Source organism: Pinus tabuliformis, chromosome 2_2 (genome assembly GCF_031772625.1).
Source record: "Pinus tabuliformis cultivar Carrire ecotype Pingquan chromosome 2_2, CPIR1, whole genome shotgun sequence".
Classification (NCBI taxonomy): domain Eukaryota; kingdom Viridiplantae; phylum Streptophyta; class Pinopsida; order Pinales; family Pinaceae; genus Pinus; species Pinus tabuliformis.
This window is the reverse complement of record NC_142300.1, coordinates 1,157,100,252-1,157,126,368: the sequence shown is the minus strand read 5'-3', so window position 1 is coordinate 1,157,126,368 and position 26,117 is coordinate 1,157,100,252. Positions and strand designations below refer to the sequence as shown.

At 41.7% G+C, this 26,117-nt stretch overlaps 1 pseudogene; it reads left to right on the top strand.

Moving 5' to 3' along the window:
- Positions 1-1,276: 1,276 nt before the first annotated feature.
- On the top strand, positions 1,277-24,500 carry LOC149197519 (chaperonin CPN60-2, mitochondrial pseudogene; annotated as a pseudogene).
- The last annotated feature ends 1,617 nt before the right edge of the window (positions 24,501-26,117 follow it).

Sequence of the window (26,117 nt, the reverse complement as noted above, 5' to 3'; positions counted from 1 at the left end):
TGGGTTCCAGACTCCCCACACACATGTGGGATCTGATCGGGTTGGTTAGGGTTGGAACTGACTAATTATGGTTGATTTGGACCAGTTATGTACCTAACTAGTACAATGCAAACCTCCAATTGAATTTTCCTACCAATTTATTAATTGGCCCTATTTGACCAACTAGTTCAACTAATTACCCATTCAGACCAATCAATTTTTAAAATGAACTACTTTAATACCTAAACTAATCCTCCAACTAGTTTTTTCTACTGGTTCATTACGTGGCCCTATTTGAGTGATTATTTTGATAGATTACTAATTCAGATCGACAAATTTTTCAATAGGAGAATTTTGAGGTCTAAAATGGGCCTTCTAAGGAAATTATAAAATAATAGTGGAAATAATAAAATAAGATTAGATTACATCATCAAATTTTAGAGGGAAAAAAGAAAAAACTATTTTCTAACTCGTATTTTCAACTTATTTCCATAGGGGTTTACTTAAATTTCGAGCGGCAACAATCGTTGGATATATAATTTGATTCATCATCTAAGGAATACCCATGTTGCATACTTTCGATGGACCCTGCTACATGAAAAACGTATTTGCAATCACATTTTTTCATGTATTTTCCATTTTTCGTGTAGTAGGTTCCATCGAAAGTATGCAACATGGGTACTCCTTGGATGAGGAATTAAATTTTTCATCCAACAAGTACTCCCGCTTGAAATTTGAGTAAAACCTTAGAGAGATAAGTTGAAAATACGAGTTGAAAAAGTAGTTTTATTATTTTATTATTTTTTATTCTTTTTACTTTTTTACTCAAAAAATGATGAATCATCCCCCATGGTTGACATCATCATCTTGAATTAGTTGTACATTTTTTTTTGGAAGCCCATTTTATACCTCAAAAGTTCTCTAATGATAATTACAATTCTATTTCCTACAAGTGCAAATCTTCAAAACTACCTTGGGATATTTTTTTAAGCATTACTCAAAGGAAAGTATAATATTAAACAAGATGGTTGCAAAGCATCAAGTCCTTGCCAATGTTAATAAAGTCTATGAAGATTAGGTAATCGTTCTATAAAGTCTATAAAGAAGCATTCTAGCTGAACCCCAATTTTTTCTACCAAACATAGCATCTCTCATGGTTCAAGTTTATTGGGAGAGTGGTTACAAAGGAGCCAACTTATTTATAAGGCCTTAGGCTAATCGAATGAAAAATGACAGTAATAATCTAAGATTCATGGGAGCAAGAACATAAAGATACATATTCATTTATTCAATACTAATGTTTAATCTTGAAGGTCACGACAAGGCAAGAAGCAAGAACCCATTCCACTGAAAAAAAATAAATAAATAAATAAATAAATAAATAAAAATAAATAAATAAATAATAATAATAATAATAATAATAAATAAAAAATAAAAAATAAAATAAAAAAAAAATAAAAAATAAAAAAATCTCGAAATTAAGGAAGTAAGGTAAAAGATATCAGATTTGGTGTTGAATTTAGAGCTGCAATGTTGCAAGGTGTGGAACAACTGGCAGATGCTGTAAAGGTGACAATGGGACCAAAGGGTCGCAATGTTGTTATTGAACAAATTTATGGTGCTCCAAAAGTAACAAAGGATGGTGTTACTATGGAAAAACGTATTGAGTTTAGTGACAAGTTAAAGAATGTTGGTGCAAGTCTTGTGAAGCAAGTTTCCAATGCTACAAATGATGTTGCAGGAGATGGCACTACCTGTGTGGCCATCCTTACTCGTGCAATATTCACAGAAGGTTGTAAGTCAGTTGCAGTTGGGATGAATGCAATGGACTTAATATGGGGCATTAGCATGGCAACTGATGCAGTTGTGGCACATTTGAAAAGTAGAGAAAGCATGATAAGCACATCCGATGAAATTTCACAAGTAGGGACCATCTCAGCAAATGGTGAAAGGGAAATTGGTGAATAAATTTCCAAAGAGATAGAAAAAGTTGGAAAGCAAACTATTGCAGATGGGAAGACGTTGTACATATTGGAGTTTGTTGAAGGAATGAAGCTAGAAAGAGGTTATATATCTCCATATTTTATCACAAATGTGTTGACGATGCTGGACCCGCCAACATGTCAAGGGAATCTCCCCGATAAGAAGTCCCAATTAGACCTCATACCATTTGATATAGGAGTCCCAGCAGTGGGTTGTAAGGTAATGCCTTGACCGCGATGTCACACAGAGGCAAGTAAGATAACTCTGTCATTGGCAAGGGTGTGTCTGTTGCAGTGAGTCAAGGAAGGTGTATGAGAGGTTCTAACACATAAGGAGGAGAAAAGGGTGAAGGTGAGTTCCAGGTTGAAAGGGATCAGTCCCAACTCAGCTAGGAACACACAACACAAAAGGACATACACAGCTTCCAGCGGAGCAGTCCACTCGGATGTGGTAGTCACAACATACAAGGTAAGATAACATGTTCAACACTCACGGATCAGTTCGAACGAGTGCAACGATTGTTACAACAAGGTTCATGTGAAAGGTCTGTCTGGTGTCCGGCAGAGAAGTCGATATGGACGGTGACAACATTAACAACATATACAACATATTTGCAACAAGATTCATATAATTTCATGTGAATCAATTCATACACAAATACGTAAGTTAAACAACATATATCATTAAGGCAACCAGAGCAATCCAACTACAATAACAACATATGCATGAAAATGTGTTGGCTCTTATTATATAAAGGTAAGTTCCAATCATACAATACATCCATGTAAACCTGCTAGCCCCATCAGTGAAACGTTACATCCACATCTCCCTGCTCCTCCAAACCAATGTACTAGCTCCATGCAGTGGAGAAGCCAAGGCGCGCTACAATATTGTCCAAGATTTCTTCAAGATAGTATTAATAGAAGCTTGGCTTACCAAAAGCCTCTACAATGAGTTTTGAGGAACTATTTATAGCAAAGGGTGGGGTGACCCTTCACATTCCCCTTTGTGACAGTTCAACTACCCTCATGAGTCTTCACCTACTCTATGACTGTTACATCCAACTCTTGAGACTTGACTTACACTTGACATGACTCAACATTACAATGCACATGTACTCATGTGAGACAACATGGCTTGAGCAAACCATGCAAGAAATCACTGACACTCGGTCCACTGCATGAGACCAACTCTTTGACATGCTTGTGATGGTGAAAGTGGTGAGATGATGCCAAGCTTAGCCGTCTGTGATGGTGTGCATGTACCTCATGGTGACATCTTGCTGAAGCGAACTTTTGCCTCTGTTGCAACTGGTGCATTGGTTTGGCCCATTCATCCAACTCGTCTGCTAACATGCACATGGTTTTCTTGGGTGCGATTGAATAGCAACACACTGATGCATAGTGTCCATGCTGATCTTCAAGTGTGTGCTGGTGGTCATGCGCATCAACTTGCCGAAGTACATTTTCAGCTTCAGTTGGACTTGCTTCTTGTCTTCGCCTTGGTGAGTGTGCTGAATGGGTTGGATTGCATGTGTGCGCACAATGACATGCATGCTGCTGAATCCCTTGCATGCGATCAACAACATTGCCCACCATGTCTTCTTCGTATCAGCTACTGGGATGGATCTTTAACTTGTACAGGCACAATTTCATCTGTGAGTGCACATTGCGCCCACTACTGTTCCTGATCCTGATGGAACTCATGTGTCTGTCTATGTAGCTTCATGTTCTTCTTTGAGTCGCTGCTTTGGCACATGCAACTCCTTCTTTGTTCCATGTCACACCGCCACCTCATAGCCTGAGTCTCCAAGGTTGCTTTCACTATCAGTGGATCTGCTTGACCTTGGAACTTTGCTCTGCCTACATGTTGTCAACAACCTTCCTCTTGCATTCGCTGTGTTCGGTATGCTGCCTTCAGCTGTTGTTCATGATGTTGCTCGTTGTGTTGTTGCTGCTTGATGTCCTTGTCTATGAACAACTTGATGTCTTCGTGAGTAGGCAAGCTCATGGACACTTGATCGACTGCATCTCCAAGTGTGATCTGAACGGTGTCTTCGACTCTACTCTCTTGGAGACCATTGTACCTGCAATGTTGAGAGGCAGATGTGCACTTGCAATACCTAGGGACATGGCAACACTCATGGCAAGCAATTTGTCAGTCGAAAACCAAAATGAAATTTGAGAACTGACTTGCAACATACCTGTGTGACTGATCATGAAGGTTGCGCAATTTCGGCCGGGAGGTCGGGAGACCGACTGCCAAGACTGCACAAGGCATAGTTTGGGCTACTGGGAGATTCACTGACTGCTAGAACTGTGCAATGCACAGTCCAATTTAGTAGATGACTGCTGGGATTATGCAATGTGCAATTCCAACTGGGAAGGACTGCTAGCCTAGGGACAAATTTGCACAATTTCTTGGGCCAAGCAGCCACTGTCCTCTAGAAATGTGCAAAACAGTCCTGGAGGCCAGTGCTGGGCAGGAATGCGCAAATCTGGAGAGGAAGGTGAGCCTTACTTCTCCAAATTGCACAATGCAACCTTGGTGAAGGCAGAGTCCGGGCCAAGGTTGGCCCGACTCGCCAATGGGCAACTAAAAGCAACTAAGACAGTAAATGCAAGGCAACACTAAGTGATAGCAGAAGTGATTGGCAGTGCATGCAAAACATGAATGAAATATTCAACAAACAGATCAACATGCGTGTGGGTGAGGCAGTTTGTCAGTTGGGCGAACGTCCGTGAAAAACAGTTTCATGCATGCGATAAAAACGAAAACTGAAATAGAGCTAGAACAAGCTAGTATACATGCAAACGACAACAAGATTTCCAAGAAATCAAGCAAACAACACTCCCATAAGCGAAAACACAAAAACGTGACAAAAATGAAGCACAAGGCATAGGAAACAGGCTTACCCCAAAAAAACTGAGTTGAATGTGTCGACTTCTCCTAGATGTGATGTGGGATGTCAGAACTGCAAGGTTGATGTGAGGAATGAGCTCTGCAGTGTCCAGTTGATGAGTTTTGATAACATTAAGGTTGTGACGCACATACCACAAATCTAAGGGAAGCGAAACTTGGTGGGAGGTTTCTAAAATGCTCCTTGCATGTAACCTCCAACTACTAAACATATATCCCTGAGACAAGGGATGCCTTTGCACACTACCTTAGGAGAAGCAGCCTATGCATGTAAGTCTGCTTTGCTCGGTTCCGGAGGGAACCGGTCAACTCAGTTGCACATGCAAGAGGTTGTTCGATTGCTTAAAGGAAATGTGCATTTCTAGCTGGGAGTTGGGCTGACTGCCTAGGAGATTTGTGTAATTTCTGGGCAAAATAGCTGACTGCTACCCAAATTTGCGCAAATTCTAGGCTAAGCAGACTTGCTGGGGAAATTTTCACAAATCCTGCTGGGAGCGTTGGAAGGCAAGATTGCGCAATCCTAGAGCCCAGTAGGCTACCAGAGAGGATTGCACAATTTTTGGAGGGAAGGTTGGTTTCCCTCTAGAAATGTGCAATTTTCAAGGAGAAGCTACTCAGCTTGCAACTGGACCAATCTGAGTGGACAACCTATGAGGGGAATGGATCAGCTATGATCGACAGGCTGCATTTGTGCAAGAAAGACACTGAAGCTTGTGAACTTAACGAAGCAAGTCAAGTTGCTGTGAAGGTCAAAAGGGAGGCTCCAAAACAAGGCTAAGGCAAAATTTTGGAGGGTGGTTGTAGCCACTACAACACTTGGCAACACACTGGTAGAACTCCAGCTCTCTAAATGGACTTTGTTCATGAAAAGCAAGTCTAACACCTCCAGAATTATTGTTCAGTTCTCATCTCATCTTGGTTTCACACTAACTTGATTGAAAGATGTAGCATCTGCCAAACTCTTGGTTGATTAACACACATTCCAAGCCAAGGCAACATAGTTGTTTTTTATTGGGGTTGAGGGGTATATAACTGCACAAGCAGTATAGTCGTCAGAGTCTTAATTTCATATTTGGTGTTGCTCCACTACCAGCAGACCTAGACAGTACCCCAGTGGAGTCACATAGGAACACAAGCATGGCTTCGCTGCCAACGAGCTTGGTCAGTACCCCAACGGAGTTACTTGCATCACCTCCCTGCACAAGAAGCCTTTCTCTTCTTTTGCCTTATTCATTTTTCATTTTTCATTTTTTGACATTTCATTTTTTCATTTTCATTTTCACTGTGCATAACACTTATTCATTTCAGAGGCGGAAGAGGGATCCTGACTTATTGAGAGCAGAAGAGGTTGTTCCAGCAGAGAAGTAATTTATTGTATCTCTGACATGCCTGTTAAGGTTTTCCCCCTCACCTTACTCTACTTGACTGAGCTGACAAGGGTTAACCCAAAAACAACCGACTAGAGAAGGTGACACTAGTTAGCGCGCAAGCATTGTGTTATCACCAAGGTTCACTTCGAACAATACGTATTTTCCTTCGACGTATCATGGACTAAGAGTAACAAGCTCATCATACAGAGGCAAGATGACAGATAACCAAGTAGTGATAGTTGTACAAGCCCTCTTGTACTTTACCCAACTTGCTTCAAGAGTCATACATGGTTTCATGCAAGACTAACCTACGAACGAAACAAACGAACTAACAAACATCAAAGAAAAGCAAAAGCAAAAGCAAAAGTGAAAGCAAAGCAAGTAAGAAAACAACTGAAAGAAAACACTACTCCTACTCCTACACTAACATTGCATGAGCCTGATCACGTGAAGTGATACTTCCAATGCAGCCACCGGCGCATTGGTAGACCCATGTTGGTGAAGGCTTGGTTTGTGAGCAACCTCGTTGTGCAAACCAGCAAGAAAGAAAGATATAACAATGAATACAACCACATTTTTTGTTTCAAAGTGCCCACGGGACATAAGTAAGTGCATGCCCATGACGGGCAGTTCGTGGACTTACCATGGTATTGTGTGACACTACGTGCAACTTTGAAGCATAAGCACACTCTTGATTGTGACATGCAAGCAAACGAAAGAAACAAAGATAACTTGCATCGCGCATGAGTACTTGCATTGTAAGACTTCTCCAATGCATGAGCAATGGGATCATGCAGTTCAAGTGGAGGAAGTGTGATCTGTGAGTGAGATGGATCTTCAATGAGTGATAAGGAGCCTTGGGTGATTGAATAGTTTCATGATCGGAAGTGAGACCAACCCTAAGAGAGAGAGGACCTGACATAACCATCAGCTTGGGCTAAAGTGCCTTGATAGTCTTGGGTGTCTCGACTTCATCATCAAGTAGATCATCATAAATCAATGGTTTTGAAAGATCAACTGTGATAGAGTCATGATCGTGATAAAATATGGAAGTGAATGGATCACGACCGCCACAATCAGAAAGATCAATGAATTCTTCGGAATCCTCATGATCAAATAAATAAAACAGAGGGGTAGATGAAAAGCGAACAAACTCATCCTCTGTGTCTCCTGAAAAGGTAGATGAAGGATCAAGTGGATCTTCAACGAATAAATTATCTCCTCTGTTGTCGAATGATGGACTAACATCCAGTGAGTCCTACGAGTGATCAACAATGGGTGCATCCATGGATGAAGACACACATGAAAAATCATGGATGGCAGGTTAACCAAAGAGGTTAGGAAAGAATGGAGGGTGCTCAGATGGAAGGGAGTCATCCTTCACCGAGTGTTGATGCTCAAGCTCCCACTCATACTCTTCATGAATGACAACACATGTTGGTTGTGCAACACCAACTCCATCAATGGGTTATTCCTTATTCACAACAAGTGAAGAGTCCGGAATGGATGAACAAAAGACAACATCATTCGGAGGAACACCTGAGTGCGAAGACGGAAGTCGTAGAACATAATGCATACGAGAACTCGAAGGAATCACAACCAAATCTGCGCAAAAATTGAGTGAAGTGATGTTGGGAGAATGTGAAGGATGAATAGGTGTGTGAGCATGATCCTCAACATCACTTGGCAATGGTGGAGCTGTTGAATGAGAGGAAGGAGGACAATCAGTTGAGACAGTGCCCATATCCACATGAGATTGCGTAGCTCCATCAATGAAGAATGTTGAGCGAGGCTTGATCTCAAGCTTTCCCTTGGGACAGGCATATTTCTTAAGGTAGTACTCGAACCGGTCCTAGAGATAAGCAAATTTCATCTGGGTCCTTGGAGCTTGAGACTGCAAGTCACAGAAGCGTTGCCAGAAATCAATAATGAATTCATGCGGAGCCCTCCATTGCTATAACAGTTTCCGGTCAAGATGGTCTTGATCAAAATGATAGAACATGTCTTCAATAAGATCACATAAGTGCTCAAATGAGTGCACGGTGTCAGCCAGTAGGCTGAGAAACCAAGGAAACGGAGATTCGTGAAGTGTGTATGCAAGCAACAAACCAACCCGTTCGTCAGAAAACTCATTTTTCTCATGACGCATGGAAAGAAAGCCATGTAAGTGTTCACGCCAGACCACTTCGCCTTCACCATCATACGTGAAAGTGGACAAGAGATTGAAAAGCTTCCCTGAGATGGAGACATCTTCACGATTTGAAAAACATCACGGGGGAAGAAGAGTGCAAGACTCCATGAAAGATATGTAAAGGTTCAAAATTGGATGAGAGGATACAACTTGTCATCAGGCCCTCCTTCTAGCGTCAGAAAGGTTGATGGTGTTGGACCTGCCAACATGTCAAGGGGATCTCCTTCGTAAGAAGTCCTAATTAGACCTTAGACCATTTGGTGTAGGAGTCCCAACAATGGGTTGTAAGGTAATGACTTGACCGGGATGTCACACAGAGTCAAGTAAAATAACTATGTCAGTAGAAAGGGTGTGTCTGCTGCAGTGAGTCAAGGAAGGTGTATGAGAGGTTCTAACACATCAGGAGGAGAAAATGGTGAAGGTGAGTTCCAAGTTGAAAGGGATCAATCCCAACTTGGCTAGGAACACACAACACAAAAGGACATACATAGCTTCCGGCGGAGCAGTCCACTTAGATGCGGTACTCATAACATACAAGGTAAGATAACACGTACAATACTCACGGATCAGTCCGAATGAGTGCAGTGGTTGTTACAACAAGGTTCATGTGAAAGGTCTGTCTAGTGTCCGACGAAGTAGCCGACACGGATGGTGACAACATTAACATCATATACAACACATTTGCAACAAGATTCATATAATTGCATGTGAATCAATTCATACACAAATACGTAAGTTAAACAACATTTATCATTAAGGAAACTAGAGCATTCCAACTACAATAACAACATATGCATAAAAATGTGATGGCTCTTATTATATAAAGTGTAAGTTCCAATCACACAATACATCCATGTAAACCTTCGAGCCCCATCAGTGAAACGTTACAGCCACATCCGCCTGCTCCTCTATAGAGATGTACTAGCTCCGTGCAGTGGAGAAGCCAAGGCGCGTTACAATACTGTCCAAGATTTCTTTAAGATAGTCTTAATAGAAGCTTGGCTGACCAAAAGCCTCTACAATGAGTTATAAGGGACTATTTATAGCAAAGGGTGGGGTGACCCTTGACATTCCCCTTTGTGACAGTTCAACTACCCTCATGACTCTTCACCTACTCTATGAATGTTACATCCAACTCTTGAGACTTGAATTACACTTGACATGAGTCAACATTATAATGCACATGTACTCATGTGAGACAACATGGCTTGAGCAAGCCATGCAAGACATCATTGAAACTCGATCCGCTGCATGAGACCAACTCTTTGACATTCTTGTGATGGTGAAAGTGGTGATATGATGCTAAGCTTGGTCATCCGTGATGGTGTGCATGCACCTCATGGTGACATCTTGCTGAAGCGAACTCTTGCTTCCGTTGCAACTGGTGCATTGGTTTGGCCCCTTCATCCAACTCATCTGCTAACATGTGCATGGTCTTCTTGGGTGCGGCTGATTCGGAAACACACTGATGAATAGTATCTGTGTTGATCTTCAAGTGTGTGTTGGTGGTCATGCGCATCAACTTGCCGAAGTACATGTTTAGCTTTAGTTGGACTTGCTTCTTGTCTTCGCCTTGGTGAGTGTGTTGAATAGATTGGATTGCATGCATGTGTACAATGACATGCATGTTGTTGAATCCCTTGCATGCAATCAACAACACTACCCACCATGTCTGCTTCGTATCAGCTGTCGGGGTGGATCTTTAACTTGTACAAGCACAGTTTCATCCATGAGTGCACGTTGCGCCCATTGTTGTTCCTGATCCTGCTGCAACTCATTCGTCTATCTGTGCAGCGTCATGTTCTTCCTTGAGTTGTTGCTTTGGCACATGCAACTCCTTCTTTGTTCCATTCTCTATCTTCGCAAAACCTTCATGTCGCGCCGCCACCTCATATCCTAAGTCTCCAAAGTTTCTTTCATTATTAGTGGATCTGCTTGACCTTGCAACTTTGTTCCGCCTCTATGTTGTTAACAACCTTCCTCTTGTATTCATTGCATTCACTATGTTTAGTATGATGCCTTCAGCTATTGTTCATGATGTTGCTCGTTGTGATGTTGTTGCTTTATGTTCTTGTCTACGAACAACATGATGTCTTCGTGGTAGGTAAGCTCATGGAAACTTGATCGACTGCATCTCCAGGTGTGCTCTGAACAATGTCTTCAACTCTGCTCTCTTGGAGACCATCGTACCTGTGCTGATGAGAGGCAGATGTGCACGTGCAATACCTGGGGACATCGCAACAATCATGGAAAGAAATTTTTCAGTCGAAAACCGAAATGAACTTTGAGAACTGACTTGTGGTGGGCTCCAGTATTGCAACAATAATGTTGCAACTCCTGGGACTCCCTTCTTTACTTTTATCAACCCGGTAGTTCGTAACAAACTTGGAAGCGACGGTGCTATATGCACAAGTACTAGCGCTTGATCAGCTGGCACAAGTCCGCTAGGATCTTACGCCAACTTCTATGAGCTCTCAGAAGAAGCTTTTAACTGTGATGGATGAAAACTAATGCTAAGGAGACTAACCTATTTGCAAAAAGAAACTAAAAGCTGAAAAGAAATGCAAACCCTAGTTTTATCGACTAACCCTACTGGTGCAAAAAAAGAGATGAACGCTGCTGAAATGGATGCCATTGACTCTTGGAAAGGTAAAATGTATGTGTCTAAGCTACTTCTGAAGTAAAATCTGAAAAAAAAAAAAAAAAAAAAAAAACCATCTTTTTGTATTTTTGAGTAATTTTGCAGAATTATTATGCATGTGCTTTAACTATTTTTTATTGTGCAGAGTTTGATTGATGAAAAGAGATGGGGTAGGTGCTTGTAGGTGGTTGGGAAGGTGAGAAGAGGGCCTAAGTGGTCCCTAGCACCCTTCCAGAGAGTTTCACAGCGATCAGATCTCGAGAAACTGCCCACGTGATCTTCTACAAGAAGTCTACAGGGGTTCTACAAGATGTTCTACAGGAAGAGCCGAGAGAGGATTTTTGAGGGTTGATGGAAGAAAACAGGTGGGAAAGTGGAAATGGAGGTTGGATGAGGATGTGAAGAGGTCTAGGTCCTGGTAAATGAGGCTAAGGAGTGATGAAGATGGTTGGATTTGTTCAAGGATGGAGGGAGCAATGTTGCACAAGAATGTAGAAATTAGGTCAAATTAGAGAAGTGTGGCAAATGAAGGGAAGGAATTTGAATTTTTGGTTGGAGCAGGTTGTATGATGAAGGAAGGATAGGCAGGGATGTATTACAGGTGATCTGCACACTATTTCTTAAAACTAATCAAACAAAGACTATGCAAACCAAAAATCTAGCTATCTTGACCTAATTTGACCTAGAAACCCAGCAATCATGATGAACAGAACTTTATTGGTAGAAAATCATGTAAGATAACTATGAAAACTAAGCAAGAACAGATCTACGCATGTAATCACAATTGGTATCAACTTTTGCAACTGACAATCTAACACTAGCAATTGCATGAAGAAGCAAGAATAGTGTTTTTGTGGCAGCAAGGACACCTTGGTCTCAGCTCATGGTCCCGAGGAGGGAGAGGTGAGATCAAGGGTTGCTTGATGGCCTTTTTCGAAGATCTTTTCTATTACCAACCTATCAAATCAACCTAAACATGAAAAGCTATTTCAATCATAAAAAATGACCTAAGTAACAAAGCAATATGTTAATCTAAGTAGCAGAAATTATTGTAGGAATGCAGCAAAAACATATAAAAGTACACAAAAGGAGGTACTGGTACTTGGGTTGGGCCCAACCCCAAGAGCTACAGCCTCCTAAAAGAAGCTCAGAGCTGAAGCAAAGTGAAACTGATCTTCATTACTCAAAAAATAACCATGTCACAAAAATGTTTATAGCAAAAGCTCCAAAATGGGCTGGAAGGCAGAGCAGCACTAAAGTGCGAAAATACAACTGTTCAAAAGCTAATCTATGAAGGCTAGAAGCTTTCCTATTTATGCACTACGAGGACCTCCAACAGCCCTCCTTAACTCAAGGGGCTTGGCTGCTCAAAACTGCAAGTCATCAGCCACTTCACAAAAGCTACTCGGCTGCCCTTGGGGATCATCTTCGGTGGCTGCTAAACTCCGAGCTGATGGTGGAGAACTCGAGGAAGGGGCCATTTAGTGTAGGAGACACCCTTCCTACAAATCCTCAGCCTTGTTCCCTCGTATTTGGTTGTCAATTGGCTCATAAATGCTTTACCTTGGTCCAAAAAATGTCCAAAAATCTGCAATAATCACGTATTAGACATCATGGTTAAGTGACTATTCTCATTCATTCAATTAACATAAATATACTCAAAAGCATGCATAAACTATGAAGAATGGTGGATTAATGGAGAAAAATAGGCAAAATGAGCCCAATAAGTTACCCATTTTTGGGGCTCATCATCACCCCCCTTCTAAATGGGTTGCTCATCCTCTGAGCAACTAATCCAGCTCGTCATCTTTGATTGCCTTGACTGCCTCTCTAACATCCCAGGCTTCCGAGGTGATGTCCTCTTCTCAGTCATGAAACCTTGATTTTCTCTCTACTTCCTCCCACTGCCTATGCTCCTCTTCTTCTTTGACCCCTTCCAGCAGTCCTAAAAGCAAGGGAGGACTGAACTTTAGGCCGATCCAATTGGCTTGCAGATTTTGCATTGACTGTTTGTAGAGTGGTACTCTTGCCAAAGCCTCCCTCATCCTTGTTGGGGAGTGGTATTCTCTTATTTTCAGACTGTGGGACAGTGTGTTCCACCTCCTTGTGCAAGCATGAATGCAGTCATCCCCCAATAGTCTTTCCATGTCTTCAAAGTGAGCAATGGCCTGAGCTTGTCTTTCAATGTAATCTGGTAGAACCTGAGGGTTGTTGGCCAGGTGCTGATGGGCATATATTAATGCTGAGGTATCCTGTGGTTCTGCCCTGATCATGAGTGGTTCACTTAGCTCCCTGTTCATAATATTCTAAATCTCTGCTGCCCTTTTTTCCTCATGATTTAACCAAGAGGCCATGGCCATAAGTTGCACATCTCCCACTGTAGCATTGGGGTCCCACAGATTCATGTTTGGAAGGGCCAAGTTGTGTAAATAGAATTCTGATAATTTGGCCTTATCCTCTGCTGAGCTACTGTCACACAAAGCCATGAATTGATGGTAATTCTGAAATGGAAGGGTGCCCCTTTGGGCCAAGGTGTTAATCTGGAACTGCAACCATTGATCTTTAAGATATAAAGCATATGACTTGGCAGATTGCCTACATTGCAAGGCTTCTACTGCCCAGTTGGCCATGCAGGCCAGTTGGGCTTCTTTCTCTTGCACCTATTGCTTTAGAAATTGTATTTCCTCTACTGCTTGTGACTCCTTTTCCTGTAGCAGTTTTGTTAGCGCCTCAATCTCAACTTGCAACTTGTCCTTTTTCTGTTGTTCATCAGATGTTTCCTTGTTCGCTGGAGGCTCTTCTCGCTGCTTTTGTTCTCCCAAAATGGAGGGCCTATCTTCCCTATGACTTCCCTGTAGCTGTAGCTGTTGTTTCAACAGCTCATTCTCTTCCTGCAGCTGGGCTCTTTTGCAGCTTTCTACATGCTTGACCATGGCCAGTTCTCCCCTTAACTCTTTTAACTTCTCCTCCATGTGGCCTATGTCCTCAATTCCCTTAGATTTGGCAATTTTCATCCATGTGTGTGTTCTGATCCTCTCCTATTCCAATGCAAAGAAGAGTGGCACAACAAATTTCTGTGGGATGATTTTCCCACCCTCTAATAGGTTGTAGTATGAGCCCAAGCTAGGCTGAGGGCTTGGTTCCAGTATCTTCTCGGTCTCTCCCTCTCCCTGTGATGATTTGGCTGTCTTTTCCTCCAATTTCTCGGTCTCTTTTAACTTAGCCAGAGTTTCCTGTAGAGACATCTCGGCTTCCTGTAGAGCTGTCTTTGAGTCCATCATCTTAATTCTCTCTCTCCAGGTGGAGGTTTTTGGGCTTCCTCATTCATAGGTGATAGACATCTTTGAAGGAGACTCTTCTTTTGGTTTAGCTATTGTGTCCTGAATGACAATTGGCTCTTTTGACTGTGGCTGGGGTCTGCCCACTTTTATCCGTGTGCTCCTCCTTGCCTTAAAGTACATGGAGGTTTGCCTCTTTCTCTTCCCTTTTTGTTTTGGAGGTGTGCTTAAGGCAGCAAGCACAGTTGCTGCCTCCCTTGCCAATATCTCAGGTGATTTCTCCTCTTGCTGTTCTTTTTCCCTGCTTGCTATAGAAATCCTTGTGTCAACTGTTTCTGTCTATGTTGCTACTATTTCAAGATGTGTCTTTTCCTTTTGTTTCTGTGTGCCTGCTTTGGCTGTGACAACCTTCATTTGGGGTTTTTCAGCCCTCTCTACTCTACTCTGCATTCTCTTTTCCCTTGGTGTTTGTGCTATTGTTTCTTCCTCTGTTTTAGGCTCAGCAATCTGGCCCATTTCCCCTTTTTCTTTCTGTTCTTTCTATGCTTGAATGTCCTGTGTTCCTTCACCATTGGTTTTCTCACCTTCTTCAGTGTGTTCTCCCTCCTCACTGCTGGATGAGGTGATGTTTTCGGCCAAAATTCTAATATTGTCATCCCTAGACATGTTTCGGAAGATTTCCCAAGATATGGGGACAGTGTAGGTGTGCAAGGCATCTTCCACCAATAGTTTGATGAGCCCATGATGGGCCAATTGATCCGGGATCCCTTCATTTAACTTTGTTCCACATTCAATTAGTGACTGAAGAAGAAAATAGGGGATGCTCAGTTTCTTGTCTGGAGGCGAGTCAATTCCATGTCTTAGTTCACACAGTAACCTGAAATGATAACCATAGATGATGCTAAATCTTCCTTCACATGTAATGTACTTCATGATTTGGAAACTGACTTCACTCCAGAGAGGAGGCAAGCTGGTTCTCCTAACCCCGTTTTTGTCTTCTACAGGATGTTCCTCGAGCAGAAAGAATGTTTTCTTGGCAGCTTGGCCCAATGACCTCTCTTCTTTGCTCCAAGGGAGCCCTAATGGTAGACCAGTAACTCGACTGATGAGCTCAGGGGTAAGTTCTAGGGTCAAACCCCTAAAACTAATTGTGGCATGTGTCTTTGATTGAGGTCTCAGGGACATTAAAAATTCCTCAGTTATCTCCTCATCATGACCCTGAATTTTGTCAAAGAAGGACATCCAATTGGCTCGGGTGAAAAGGTCCACCACCTTAAGATGCTCGTGCAGTTTGCTGGAGTCCGAGGGTTCTTTCCTTATGAATCCCCCTGGCATGGTGAGAGTGCTCTTTTTATGCTTTGATCAGAAAAGGGAATGTTGTTTATGGTTTCCCCCTGAACTCAAGAAGGAATTTCTCAGGTGTCCAATATCAATTAGCAACAATTCCCTGGTTTTAAGACTGTTGTTACCCAGAACTCGACTGTCTATTTATGAAAGGAAGAATTTTGTTTCTACAGACAGAGTACAGAGATCAAGTTTTCTTCTCAGCACACATACAGATATGCAAATTCAAAATTTTTCATACACAGGCTGGCCCCCACAGCTGCATATATCTTCCCTACAAGAGAATTTAAAAAAAAAGGAAACGTGGAGGAGAATCTTGATGCAGAAACAACTGGGAAACCCAGTGCAATACACAGGCAAACGTTTTACTTCCAATTCACAGGCAGATTTTTCCTCTGATTTCCCAACCTGATGTCGTTCAATTCACCACCTTTGCAAAACATACCATGCATAGAGGAGTTTTTTCGAGCCTACCTCGTTTGGAGCTCCAAATTCGACGAAGAAAAATCCCAGGCTTCCCTGCTCCGGAAAGCTGTGCAGTCTTTCCTGTAGAACTCTTCCTGTAGAAGACCCCCCGGTTCCTGTAGAATGTCACTGCGCCTCTGAGTGAGCCCGATACGTGGGAGATTTTCGAAAACAGGTAGAAAAACTGGTGGAGGGTGACTGGTTAACAATTTTTGGAAGCGGAGGACGCGTACTCCAGTCGAGGATGTTGCAAGTGCAAAATGAACAAAAGGTGGTGTGAGTTTCAGCCGAGCATCTTTTAACTGCGGCATGATTCATGGTGAGGGAATGAGGTGGCCAGACCGAACCGTTGATCCGACATCACAGCCATAATTTCTCTGCGTGTTTCTGACCGCCATCACCTCCCCTCTGTCGTTAACCGCCGCCACCACTACCAGTCCCGATGATTTCTCCCTGAATGGACACTCCACACATGCTAGCTGCACATTTCGTCGACAATTTTGAATGTAACTGGGCTTGTTCGGATCCCACGAGGCTATGTAACTGGCCGAGGGTGGCCAGTTGACTGGCCACCGATTCCACTCAATCTGAACCATTCCCATATGCATGCAGCTTTTAAAATCTAGTTTATGCAATTGACGAATGAGTTTAGGCACTTACCTATGTGGTCACGACTGCGTTATGCAGACTTCGAGTCTTGGAACCACTCCTTTGTTTGTTGCTGCTTCATGCAAGGGTTTTGGAACCCATTCCTTCATTCGTTGACGCTGCATGCACGGGTTTTTCTTGGCTTCAGCTGCTGATGATATTCTTGCGTTCAAGATGAACCCTTTGCGTTTCTCCTTTGTCATTTTCAGCCGCCCTTGTCTCCAGAGTATGTCTTCCAGAGGGATCAGCTGCTACAGGATTCCTGCAGGATGTCCTGTAGCTGCTTCTCCTCTTGGAATGCAAGCTAAAATGAGTAGGGTTATACTGCTGACGAGGGATTCGGCTAATGAGGAGTCCAGATGGAGATCGACAGGTATGGTGAGTGAGACACTACTACTTGATTTGTCACTAAAAGTTCTTGCTGGCAATATGAAGAAAACAGGGTTTTTTTGTGTGTGACTGTGTAGGAACGAATAACAGGGTGAGTGCAACAGAGGTGTAAAGAGATGAAACAAGGTGACATATGGTGATGGATGGAAGCAGGGATGTTTACATGCCTCATGGACAGATTCCCAACCTTCGGGTCCTCCTCGGAGATCGATCTTGGCTTGTTTGTAGGCTCTACAGGATCTTCTTGTAGAGACACAGAACTTCCTGTAGAAGACACAGAACTTCCTGTAGAAGGTGAAATCTCAGTTCGAATGAGACCAAATCTTAGGAAAGGGTAGTGGTCATGGAGGAATGGATTGTGAGGGATGCTTGCAGCCTGGTGCTGACCTCTATCTTTGTTTTGTGCGATCCTCCTAACCTGCAATGTCCTTCCTGCAACCTGCCATTATTCAACAGAAATTAGGTTTATTTTTCTTTTTCTCTTTGTTTTTTTTTTTGAATGACTAGGGCGCCTCAAGGAGGTTTTCACCCTAATTGCCTGCCCTGGGCGCCTCCAAAGGAGGTTTTCACCCAGGGATCTTATTCCCTTTTTCTTTTCTCTTCTTTCTAACCCATTGACCGCCTCATGGAGGTTTTCAATCAATGAGCCAATCTGAGGTGCCTCCAAGGAGGTTTTCACTTTAGATCTTTATTTTTTCTCTTATTTTTCATTTTTTCTTTTTTCTTTTTTCTTTTTTTTCCCTACCCTACCCTACTTGAAAAACAAAATCATTTTCAAGTATAGGAATACTTCCAATGGAGCCATGTGCACATCGAGATGATAGACAAAATAATGTGGAGGCTTGAAATGCATGCTTTGACAAGTATCCAAATTTCAGAGACTAAATGATTTGACTTTGAAGGAATCAAGCATAGCTGAGGAAGAGAGTACTGCTGCAACTTAGTGACCTTCTGGAACCATATCTCAATATAACTCTGATATCCTTGGTAATTTTGCTGATCTGGATCATTCTTCATGTCACCTTTTACGATGACCTTTTCATCTTCCTCTTTTTGCTGATTTTTCTCTTGAATACATGGAGGATTTGATGGTAACCATGAGGGAGCTCTCTCGATCTCTGATTCTGTTGTCTTCTCTTTATCAAGTGCAGCCCATGGTTCTTTGCTCTTCTCTTTTGCATCTTCTTCTGCTAGATGTGGTCCTTCAATGATATCAATATAATCTCTTTCTTGCAATACTCTTCCTGAGCTATGGTGAATATCATTGAGCTCAAAAGGAGTCATTTGGAAATGTTGTGCCTCAGCATTGTAATTGGGTTGAGCTACTCCAATGTGTGGGTTTGGAAATGGTGGTACGGGTAGTTGAGTGGGGGTGTATATTTGAGATGGATGTGGATGGGGTTGTGGTTGGGCAGGTGGTTTCCCACTATATACTTGTTGAGCCTGCCTGTTATTTGGGTTCAAGTTCGGTTGAGCAGGCATTTGGGGCTGCCTTGGTGGAGCAGGAGGCGATGGTTGTGGTTGAGCAGGTGGTGGAGGAAAAGGAGCGGGAGGAGTGTTGTACTGGGGCCTCCACCCCTAATGAGGTGCATTCCACTGAGGTTGTGGCTGAGCGTAGGGGTGAAATGGGCGAGCAACTACTTGGGCATAATATGGAGATGTGAAGGACAAAGGCGGAGGTGTGGACCAGGAAGGATGAGCAGGGGGACCCCGAGAAGGCATGGAAGTGGCATGATAGGGGTTGTAATAGGTCTGGGATGTCCCTTGCATTCCTTGCTGGTAAGGTATGGGTCCATGTGGCCTCCTTTGGTTCATGAAATAGAGTGGTTTAGTGGCTCCTTTGGCCCTTTGATATGCAGCTTTAATTCCGGGCAAGGAAGGGCACTGGTTCGTAGGATGGTATTTTTCACAGACAAAACACACTTCTATAGAGTGCAATGGACATTCGTTCCTAGGATACTTTCTAGTGCACCTAGGAAAAAAGATGGCCAAAGCCCTCTTGGCTTCCTCTTTCTTCCTTTGGATCTGCAAGGTATCCAATTGCATGGCAAGAAACTGCCTCATCTCGCTTTTGAAATCTTCCCACATGTTTCCAATTTCACCTTCAATGGATGAGTTGGAAGAAAAGGTACTGCTCCCAACATTTTTGTTTTCAGCCATTTGTTCCAGAGGAATGGTTTTCTTCTTCTTCTCCCCTAGAGGTTCTTCAAATATGTCTTGTTGTCCACCTAAGGGTTCTTCTTAATCACAGCCATTGAAGAAGAGAGAAGGTTGGCTGTGTGAAGCAGTGGGGGTGTTGTGCAAACATTTTTCTGAATTATCTCTACTCCTACAAGGCATGAAAGGAAATCTTTTTGGTTGATTTTTGTTTTTTTCTCTGCTTGTACTTGCAAAACTAAAATTGATTGAACAACAAATTGCAACTAACTAAAATAAACCTTGCTGAAATGAAAATGCGGAATTGAAATGAAAGCGGGAAATGACTAATCTATGCTGCTGAAATGAAATTGCAAAAATGAAATGAAAGCAGGAAATGCTAATGTACGCTTGCAGAATTGAAATGCTAATCTACGCTTGTAGAATTGAAATTGCGGAATTGAAATGCTAATCTATGCTTGCAGAATTGAAATGCTAGTCTAGGAAAGTAGGAAATGTCTAATCTACTTTTGCATAAATGAAATTGCAGATTGGAAATGAAACAACTACTCTACGCTTGCTGAAATAAACTACTGAGCAAAAGGTTGTAGTAGAAAATAGAAAAAATGCAGCAATCACAAATACTCTGACGCTTCCCCGACAACGGTGCTAAAAGAATGGTGGGCTCCAGTATTGCAGCAATAATGCTGCAACTTCTGGGACTCCCTTCTTTACTTTTATCAACCCGGTAGTTCGTAACAAACTTGAAAGCAATGGTGCTATATGCACAAGTACTAGCTCTTGTCGTAGGCTGTCACTTGATCAGCTGGCACAAGTCCACTAGGAGCTTAAGCCAACTTCTATGAGATTTTAGAAGAAGCTTTTAACTGTGATGGATGAAAGCTAATGCTAAGGAGGCTAACCTATTTGCAGAAAGAAACTAAAAGCTGAAAGGAAATGCAAACCCTAGCAAACCCTAGTTTTATCGACTAACCCTACTGGTGCAAGAAAAGAGATGAAAGCTGCTGAAATGGATGCCATTGACTCTTGGAAAGGTAAAATGCATGTTTCTAAGCTACTTCTGAAGTAAAATCTGAAAAAACATCTTTTTGTATTTTTGAGTAATTTTGCAGAATTATTGTGCATGTGCTTTAACTATTTTTTACTGTGCAGAGTTTGATTGACGAAAGGAGATGGGGTAGGCACTTGTAGGTGGTTGGGAAGGTGAGAAGAGGGCCTAAGGGGTCCCTAGCACCCTTCCAAAGAGTTTCACAGTGATCAGATCTCGAGAAACTGCCCACGTGATCTTCTACAGGAAGTCTACAGGGGTTCTACAGGATGTTCTACAGGAAGAGCTGAGAGAGGATTTTTGAAGGTTGATGGAGGAAAACAGGTGGGAAAGTGGAAATGGAGGTTGGATGAGGATGTGAAGAGGTCTAGGTCCTAGTAAATGAGGCTAAGGAGTGATGAAGATGGTTGGATTTGTTCAAGGATGGAGGGAGCAATGTTGCACAAGAATGTAAAAATTAGGTCAAATTGGAGAAGTGTGGCAAATGAAGGGAAGGAATCTGGAATTTGGGGTTGGAGCAGGTTGTATGATGAAGGAAGGATAGGCAGGGATGTATTACAGGTGATCTGCACACTATTTCTTAAAACTAATCAAACAAAGACTATGCAAACCAAAGATCTAGCTATCTTGACCTAATTTGACCTAGAAACCCAGCAATCATGATGAACATAACTTTATTGGTAGAAAATCATGTAAGATAACTATGAAAACTAAGCAAGAACATATCTACGCATGTAATCACAATTGGTATCAACTTTTGCAACTGAGAATCTAACACTAGCAATTGCATGAAGAAGCAAGAACAACGTTTTTGTGGCAGCAAGGACACCTTGGTCTCAGCTCATGGTCCCGAGGAGGGAGAGGTGAGATCAAGGGTTGCTTGATGGCCTTTTTCGAAGATCTTTTCTGTTACCAACCTATCAAATCAACCTGAACATGAAAAGCTATTTCAATCATAAAAAATGACCTAAGTAACAAAGCAATATGTTAATCTAAGTAGTAAAAATTATTCTAGGAATGCAGCAAAAACATATAAAAGTACACAAAAGGAGGTACTGACATTTGGGTTGGGCCCAACCCCAAGAGCTATAGCCTCCTAAAAGAAGCTCAGAGCTGATGCAAAGTGAAACTGATCTTCATTACTCAAAAAATAACCATGTCACAAAAATGTTTACAACAAAAGCTCCAAAATGGGCTAGAAGGCAGAGTAGCACTAAAGTGCGAAAATACAACTGTTCAAAAGCTAACCTACGAAGGCTGGAAGCCTTCCTATTTATGCACTACGAGGACCTCCAATAGCCCTCCTTAACTCAAGGGGCTTGGCTACTCAAAACTGCAAGTCATCAGCCACTTCACAAAAGCTGCTCGGCTGCCCTTGGGGATCATCTTCGGTGGGCTGCTAAACTCCGAGCTGATGGTGGAGAACTCGAGGAAGGGGCCATTTAGTGCATGAGACACCCTTCCTACAAATCCTCAGCCTTGTTCCCCTGTATTTCGCTGTCAATTGGCTCATAAATGCTTGACCTTGGTCCAAAAGATGTCCAAAAATCTACAATAAGCACGTATTAGACTTCATGGTCAAGTGACTATTCTCATTCATTAAATTAACATAAATATACTCAAAAGCATGCATAAACTATGAAGAATGGTGGATTAATGGAGAACAATAGGCAAATGAGCCCAATAAGTTACCCATTTTTGGGGTTCATCAACTTGCAACATACCTGTGTGATTGATCATGAAGGATTCGCAATTTCGGTCGGGAGGTCAGGGGATCGACTACCAAGGCTACACAAGGAACAGTATGGGCTGCTAGGAGATTGAATGAATGCTGGAACTACACAATGCCCAACCCAGTCTGGCTATTGACTGTTGGGATTGCATAATGCTTCCAACTTGGAAGGATTACTGGCCTAGGGACAGATTTGTGCAATTTCTTGGGCCAAGCAACCACTATCCTCCAAAAATGCGCAAAATAATCCTAGAGGCCAGTGCTGGGTAGGAATGTGCAAATCTAGAGAGGAAGGTGAGTCTTCCTTCCCTACTTTGCACAATGCAACCTTGGTGAAGGCAGAGTTCGGGCCAAGGTTGACCCAACTCACCGATGGGCAACTAAAATAGTAAATGCATGGTGACACTAAGTGATAAAAGAAGTGATTGACAGTGCATGAAAAACATGAATGAAAGATTCAACAAACAGATCAACATGTGTGTGGGTGAGGTAGTTCGCTGGTTGGGCGAACGTTTGTGCAAAACAATTTCATGCATGTGAAATCAGTGAGGTAGCAACGAAAACTGAAACAGAGCTAGGAAAAACTAGTATACATGTAAACGAAAACAAACTTTCAAAGAAATCAAGAAAACAACATTCCCACAAGCGAAAACACAAAAAGTGGCAGAAATGCAGCACAAGGCATGGGAAGCAAGCTTACCCCAAAACAACTAAGCTGAATGCACCGATTGCTCCTAGATGTGATATGGGATGTCAGAGTTGCAAGGTTGATGTGAGGAATGAGATATGTAGCATCCGATTGATGAGTTTTGATGACATCGAGGTTGTGACGCACATGCCACAAATCTAGGGGAAGCGACACTTGGTGGGAGGTTTCTGAAATGCTCCTTGCATGTAACCTCCAACTGCTAAACATAGATCGCTGAGACAAGGTATGCCTTTATATGCTGCCTTAGGAGAAGCAACCTATGCATGCAAGTCTGCTTTGCTTGGTCCTAGAGGGAACAGGTCAACTCAACTTCACATGCAAAAGGTTGTTCGATTGCTTGAAGAAAATGCGCATTTCTAGTTGGGAGTTAGGCTGATTGCCCACTAGATTTGGGTAATTTATGGGCAGAGTAGCTAGGTGCTGCCCAAATTTTCACAAATTCTGGGCTAAGTAGCCTTGCTGGGGAAATTTGCACAAATCCTGCTGGGAGTGTTGGCAAGCAAGATTGCGCAATCCTGGAGTTGAGCAGGCTGCTAGAGAGGATTACACAATTTCTGCAGGGAAGGCTGGTTTCCCTCCAGAAATGCGCAATTTTCAAGGGGAAACTGCTCAGCCTGCAACTAGAGCGAGTCCGAGTGGACAACGTGTGAGGGGAATGGATCAAGCTATGACCGACAGGCTGCTTTTGTGCAAGAAAGACACTGAAGCTTGTGAACTTGACGAAGCAAGGCAAGTTGTTGTGAAGGTTGGAAGGGAGGCTCCAAAATGAGGCTAAGGAAAATTTTATAAGGTAGTTGTAGCCGCTACAACAAAATGATAAGGCCCAAAAATGTGAATTAGAGAATCCTCTAATTCTGATACTCGAAAAGAAAATTTCAAATTTGAATGCATTTGTTCGAGCAATGGACTTGGCCTTGAAAAAGAAAAGATATCTTCTGATTGTTTCTGAGGATGTAGAGAGTGATGCACTAGAAACCCTAATTCTAAATAAAATTTGTGTTGGAGTGAAGGTCTGTGCAATCAAAGCTCCAGGCTTTGGAGAAAACAGAAAATCCAACTTGGAGGATCTTGCTGTACTTACTAGTGATCAAATGATTACATAAGAACTTGGCATGAAGCTTGAAAAGGTTGAAGTTGATATGTTTGGTTCAACAAAGAAGGTAACTGTATCGAAGGATGACACTATTATTCTTGATGGAGGTGGTGATAAGAAGGATATAGAAGAAAGATGTGAGCAGATTCGGGCCACCATTGAGGCCAACACAGCAAACTATGACAAGGAAAAGTATTAGGAGACGTGGGCAAAGCTTTCAAGAGGAGTTGTAGTTCTGAAGATTGATGGAGCTAGTGAGGAAGAAGTAGGGGAGAAGAAGGACAGAGTTACATATGCCTTGAATGCCACTAAGGCAACAGTAGAGGAGGGTATTGTGCCAGGAGGTGGCGTTGCTCTTCTTTATGCGACAAAGGAGCTAGAAAAACATCAGATTGCTAACTTCGACCAAAAGATTGGAGTGCAAATTATTCAAAATGCATTGAAGATGCTTGCATATACGATTATTGTAAATGTCGACGTCGAAGGTGCAGTGGTTGTTGGGAAATTATTGGAGCAAGATAATCTTGACCTTGCCTATCTTCTTTCTTCTTGAAATATTGTGTTTATTACTATACCATTTATTCAAAGACCATATCATCCACATTAGAACAACTTATCTGATGTTTGATGAAGAAAATAATAGAGGCATATATAAAAGAAAAAATACAAGAAATTTAATAAAGTAGCCAAGCCAATCAACAACCTCATGATAGTTCAATCCAATCAACAACCTCTTGACAGTTCAATCCTTTCAAGGAATTTGAAACTCATATCCAACGAGGAATTGGTGGATCAAATTAGAGGAATTGAGTTATTTGTGACTTATGGATCAAACGAGGATTTGAGATACAAGAATATAGAATTGTCTGACCTGTTACATAGTATTTAATTTTTCTTGTTGATCTATTTTTTTTTTAATGAAAATAATAATGAATGGTTTGAAATACTTAATTTAAGTAGACATGCATTTATAAGGAAGTAAGTTGAAATACTTATGATGGACTTCATAACACTTTAAACCTCAGTAAACTAATATGAAAGAAATATTTTGTTCAGATACGATGTTCTGGGTAGAACCTTAATTTCAATAGACAAAGTCTTGTAAAGACTTAGTTATTCCACTAGATGATGAGAATTATGCTAAGAAAAATTATAATTGGAAACAACTAAAAAGAATGTAAATGGAATTCTTCCTCTCAAGAATCAAACCCTTTCGTGCTTAACTAAGGAATTGAGAAACCACTAGATCTTCTCCTTCCTTCATAAGAAGTTAACAACAATGGCAATTATTTTTGGAAACAACGAAATAATTTTACCTTATTTCTGCGCAAAGTTTCCATAGCAAATCATCATAGCTACGAAACCATTGTAGTCTTGTATCTGGAAGGAATGAAGAGTAAATTGAAAGAAACCCTTTCAAATTATAATATTGGAGTTAACAAAAATCCTAACTGGGACAAACAAGAGAATCACTACTTAAGAATAGTACAAGTTATTTGAGATTTTCTCGGATTTTTTCGGAGATTTCTAAAACCATTCCCCACAATACATGAAAAGTTTGAGGCACATATGGAGTTATTGTTTGAGTAAAATATGTGGAATCCACCTAGAAAGGTGGATCCCCTCTCCCTGTAATGCTATTGAACAACATAAGATAAATTCCATGAGGCAAAATCTGCAATAAACAATTAGATCAACATCAATTTCAGGTGAGAGATTATGTCCGACAGCTAATAAATGATATTTTTTTATTACTAAAACAATGTACCTGTAAGTTATTATTATATAGGGAATCTTTACCTGTTATGCGTCTTTCATGGTCTAAAATTCCATCTCTCCCTGCATTCACATTGATAACCATTAAGATAGACATTTGAAACATTGTAGATTGTAATATATTGACATAGTAAGTAAGACTTACCTTTGTGAGTTACCTTTGCAAACTCCTAGTGAAACTCAACCATACCCGACAGACATGAAAGACAGGCGATGACCTTCAATTTCTGGCATAACTCTAGCTCGATGCGGGGCCAGAGCTTGGCGACACTGCTTCGGTAGAGAAGCATCAACATGACCAGTTATGTTCTCTCTTAGTCCTTATTAAATAATATAAAGCGCATTGGCCTGCGTTATGGCATAAGAATCAGACTTCCAGAATGAAGTCAGTTTT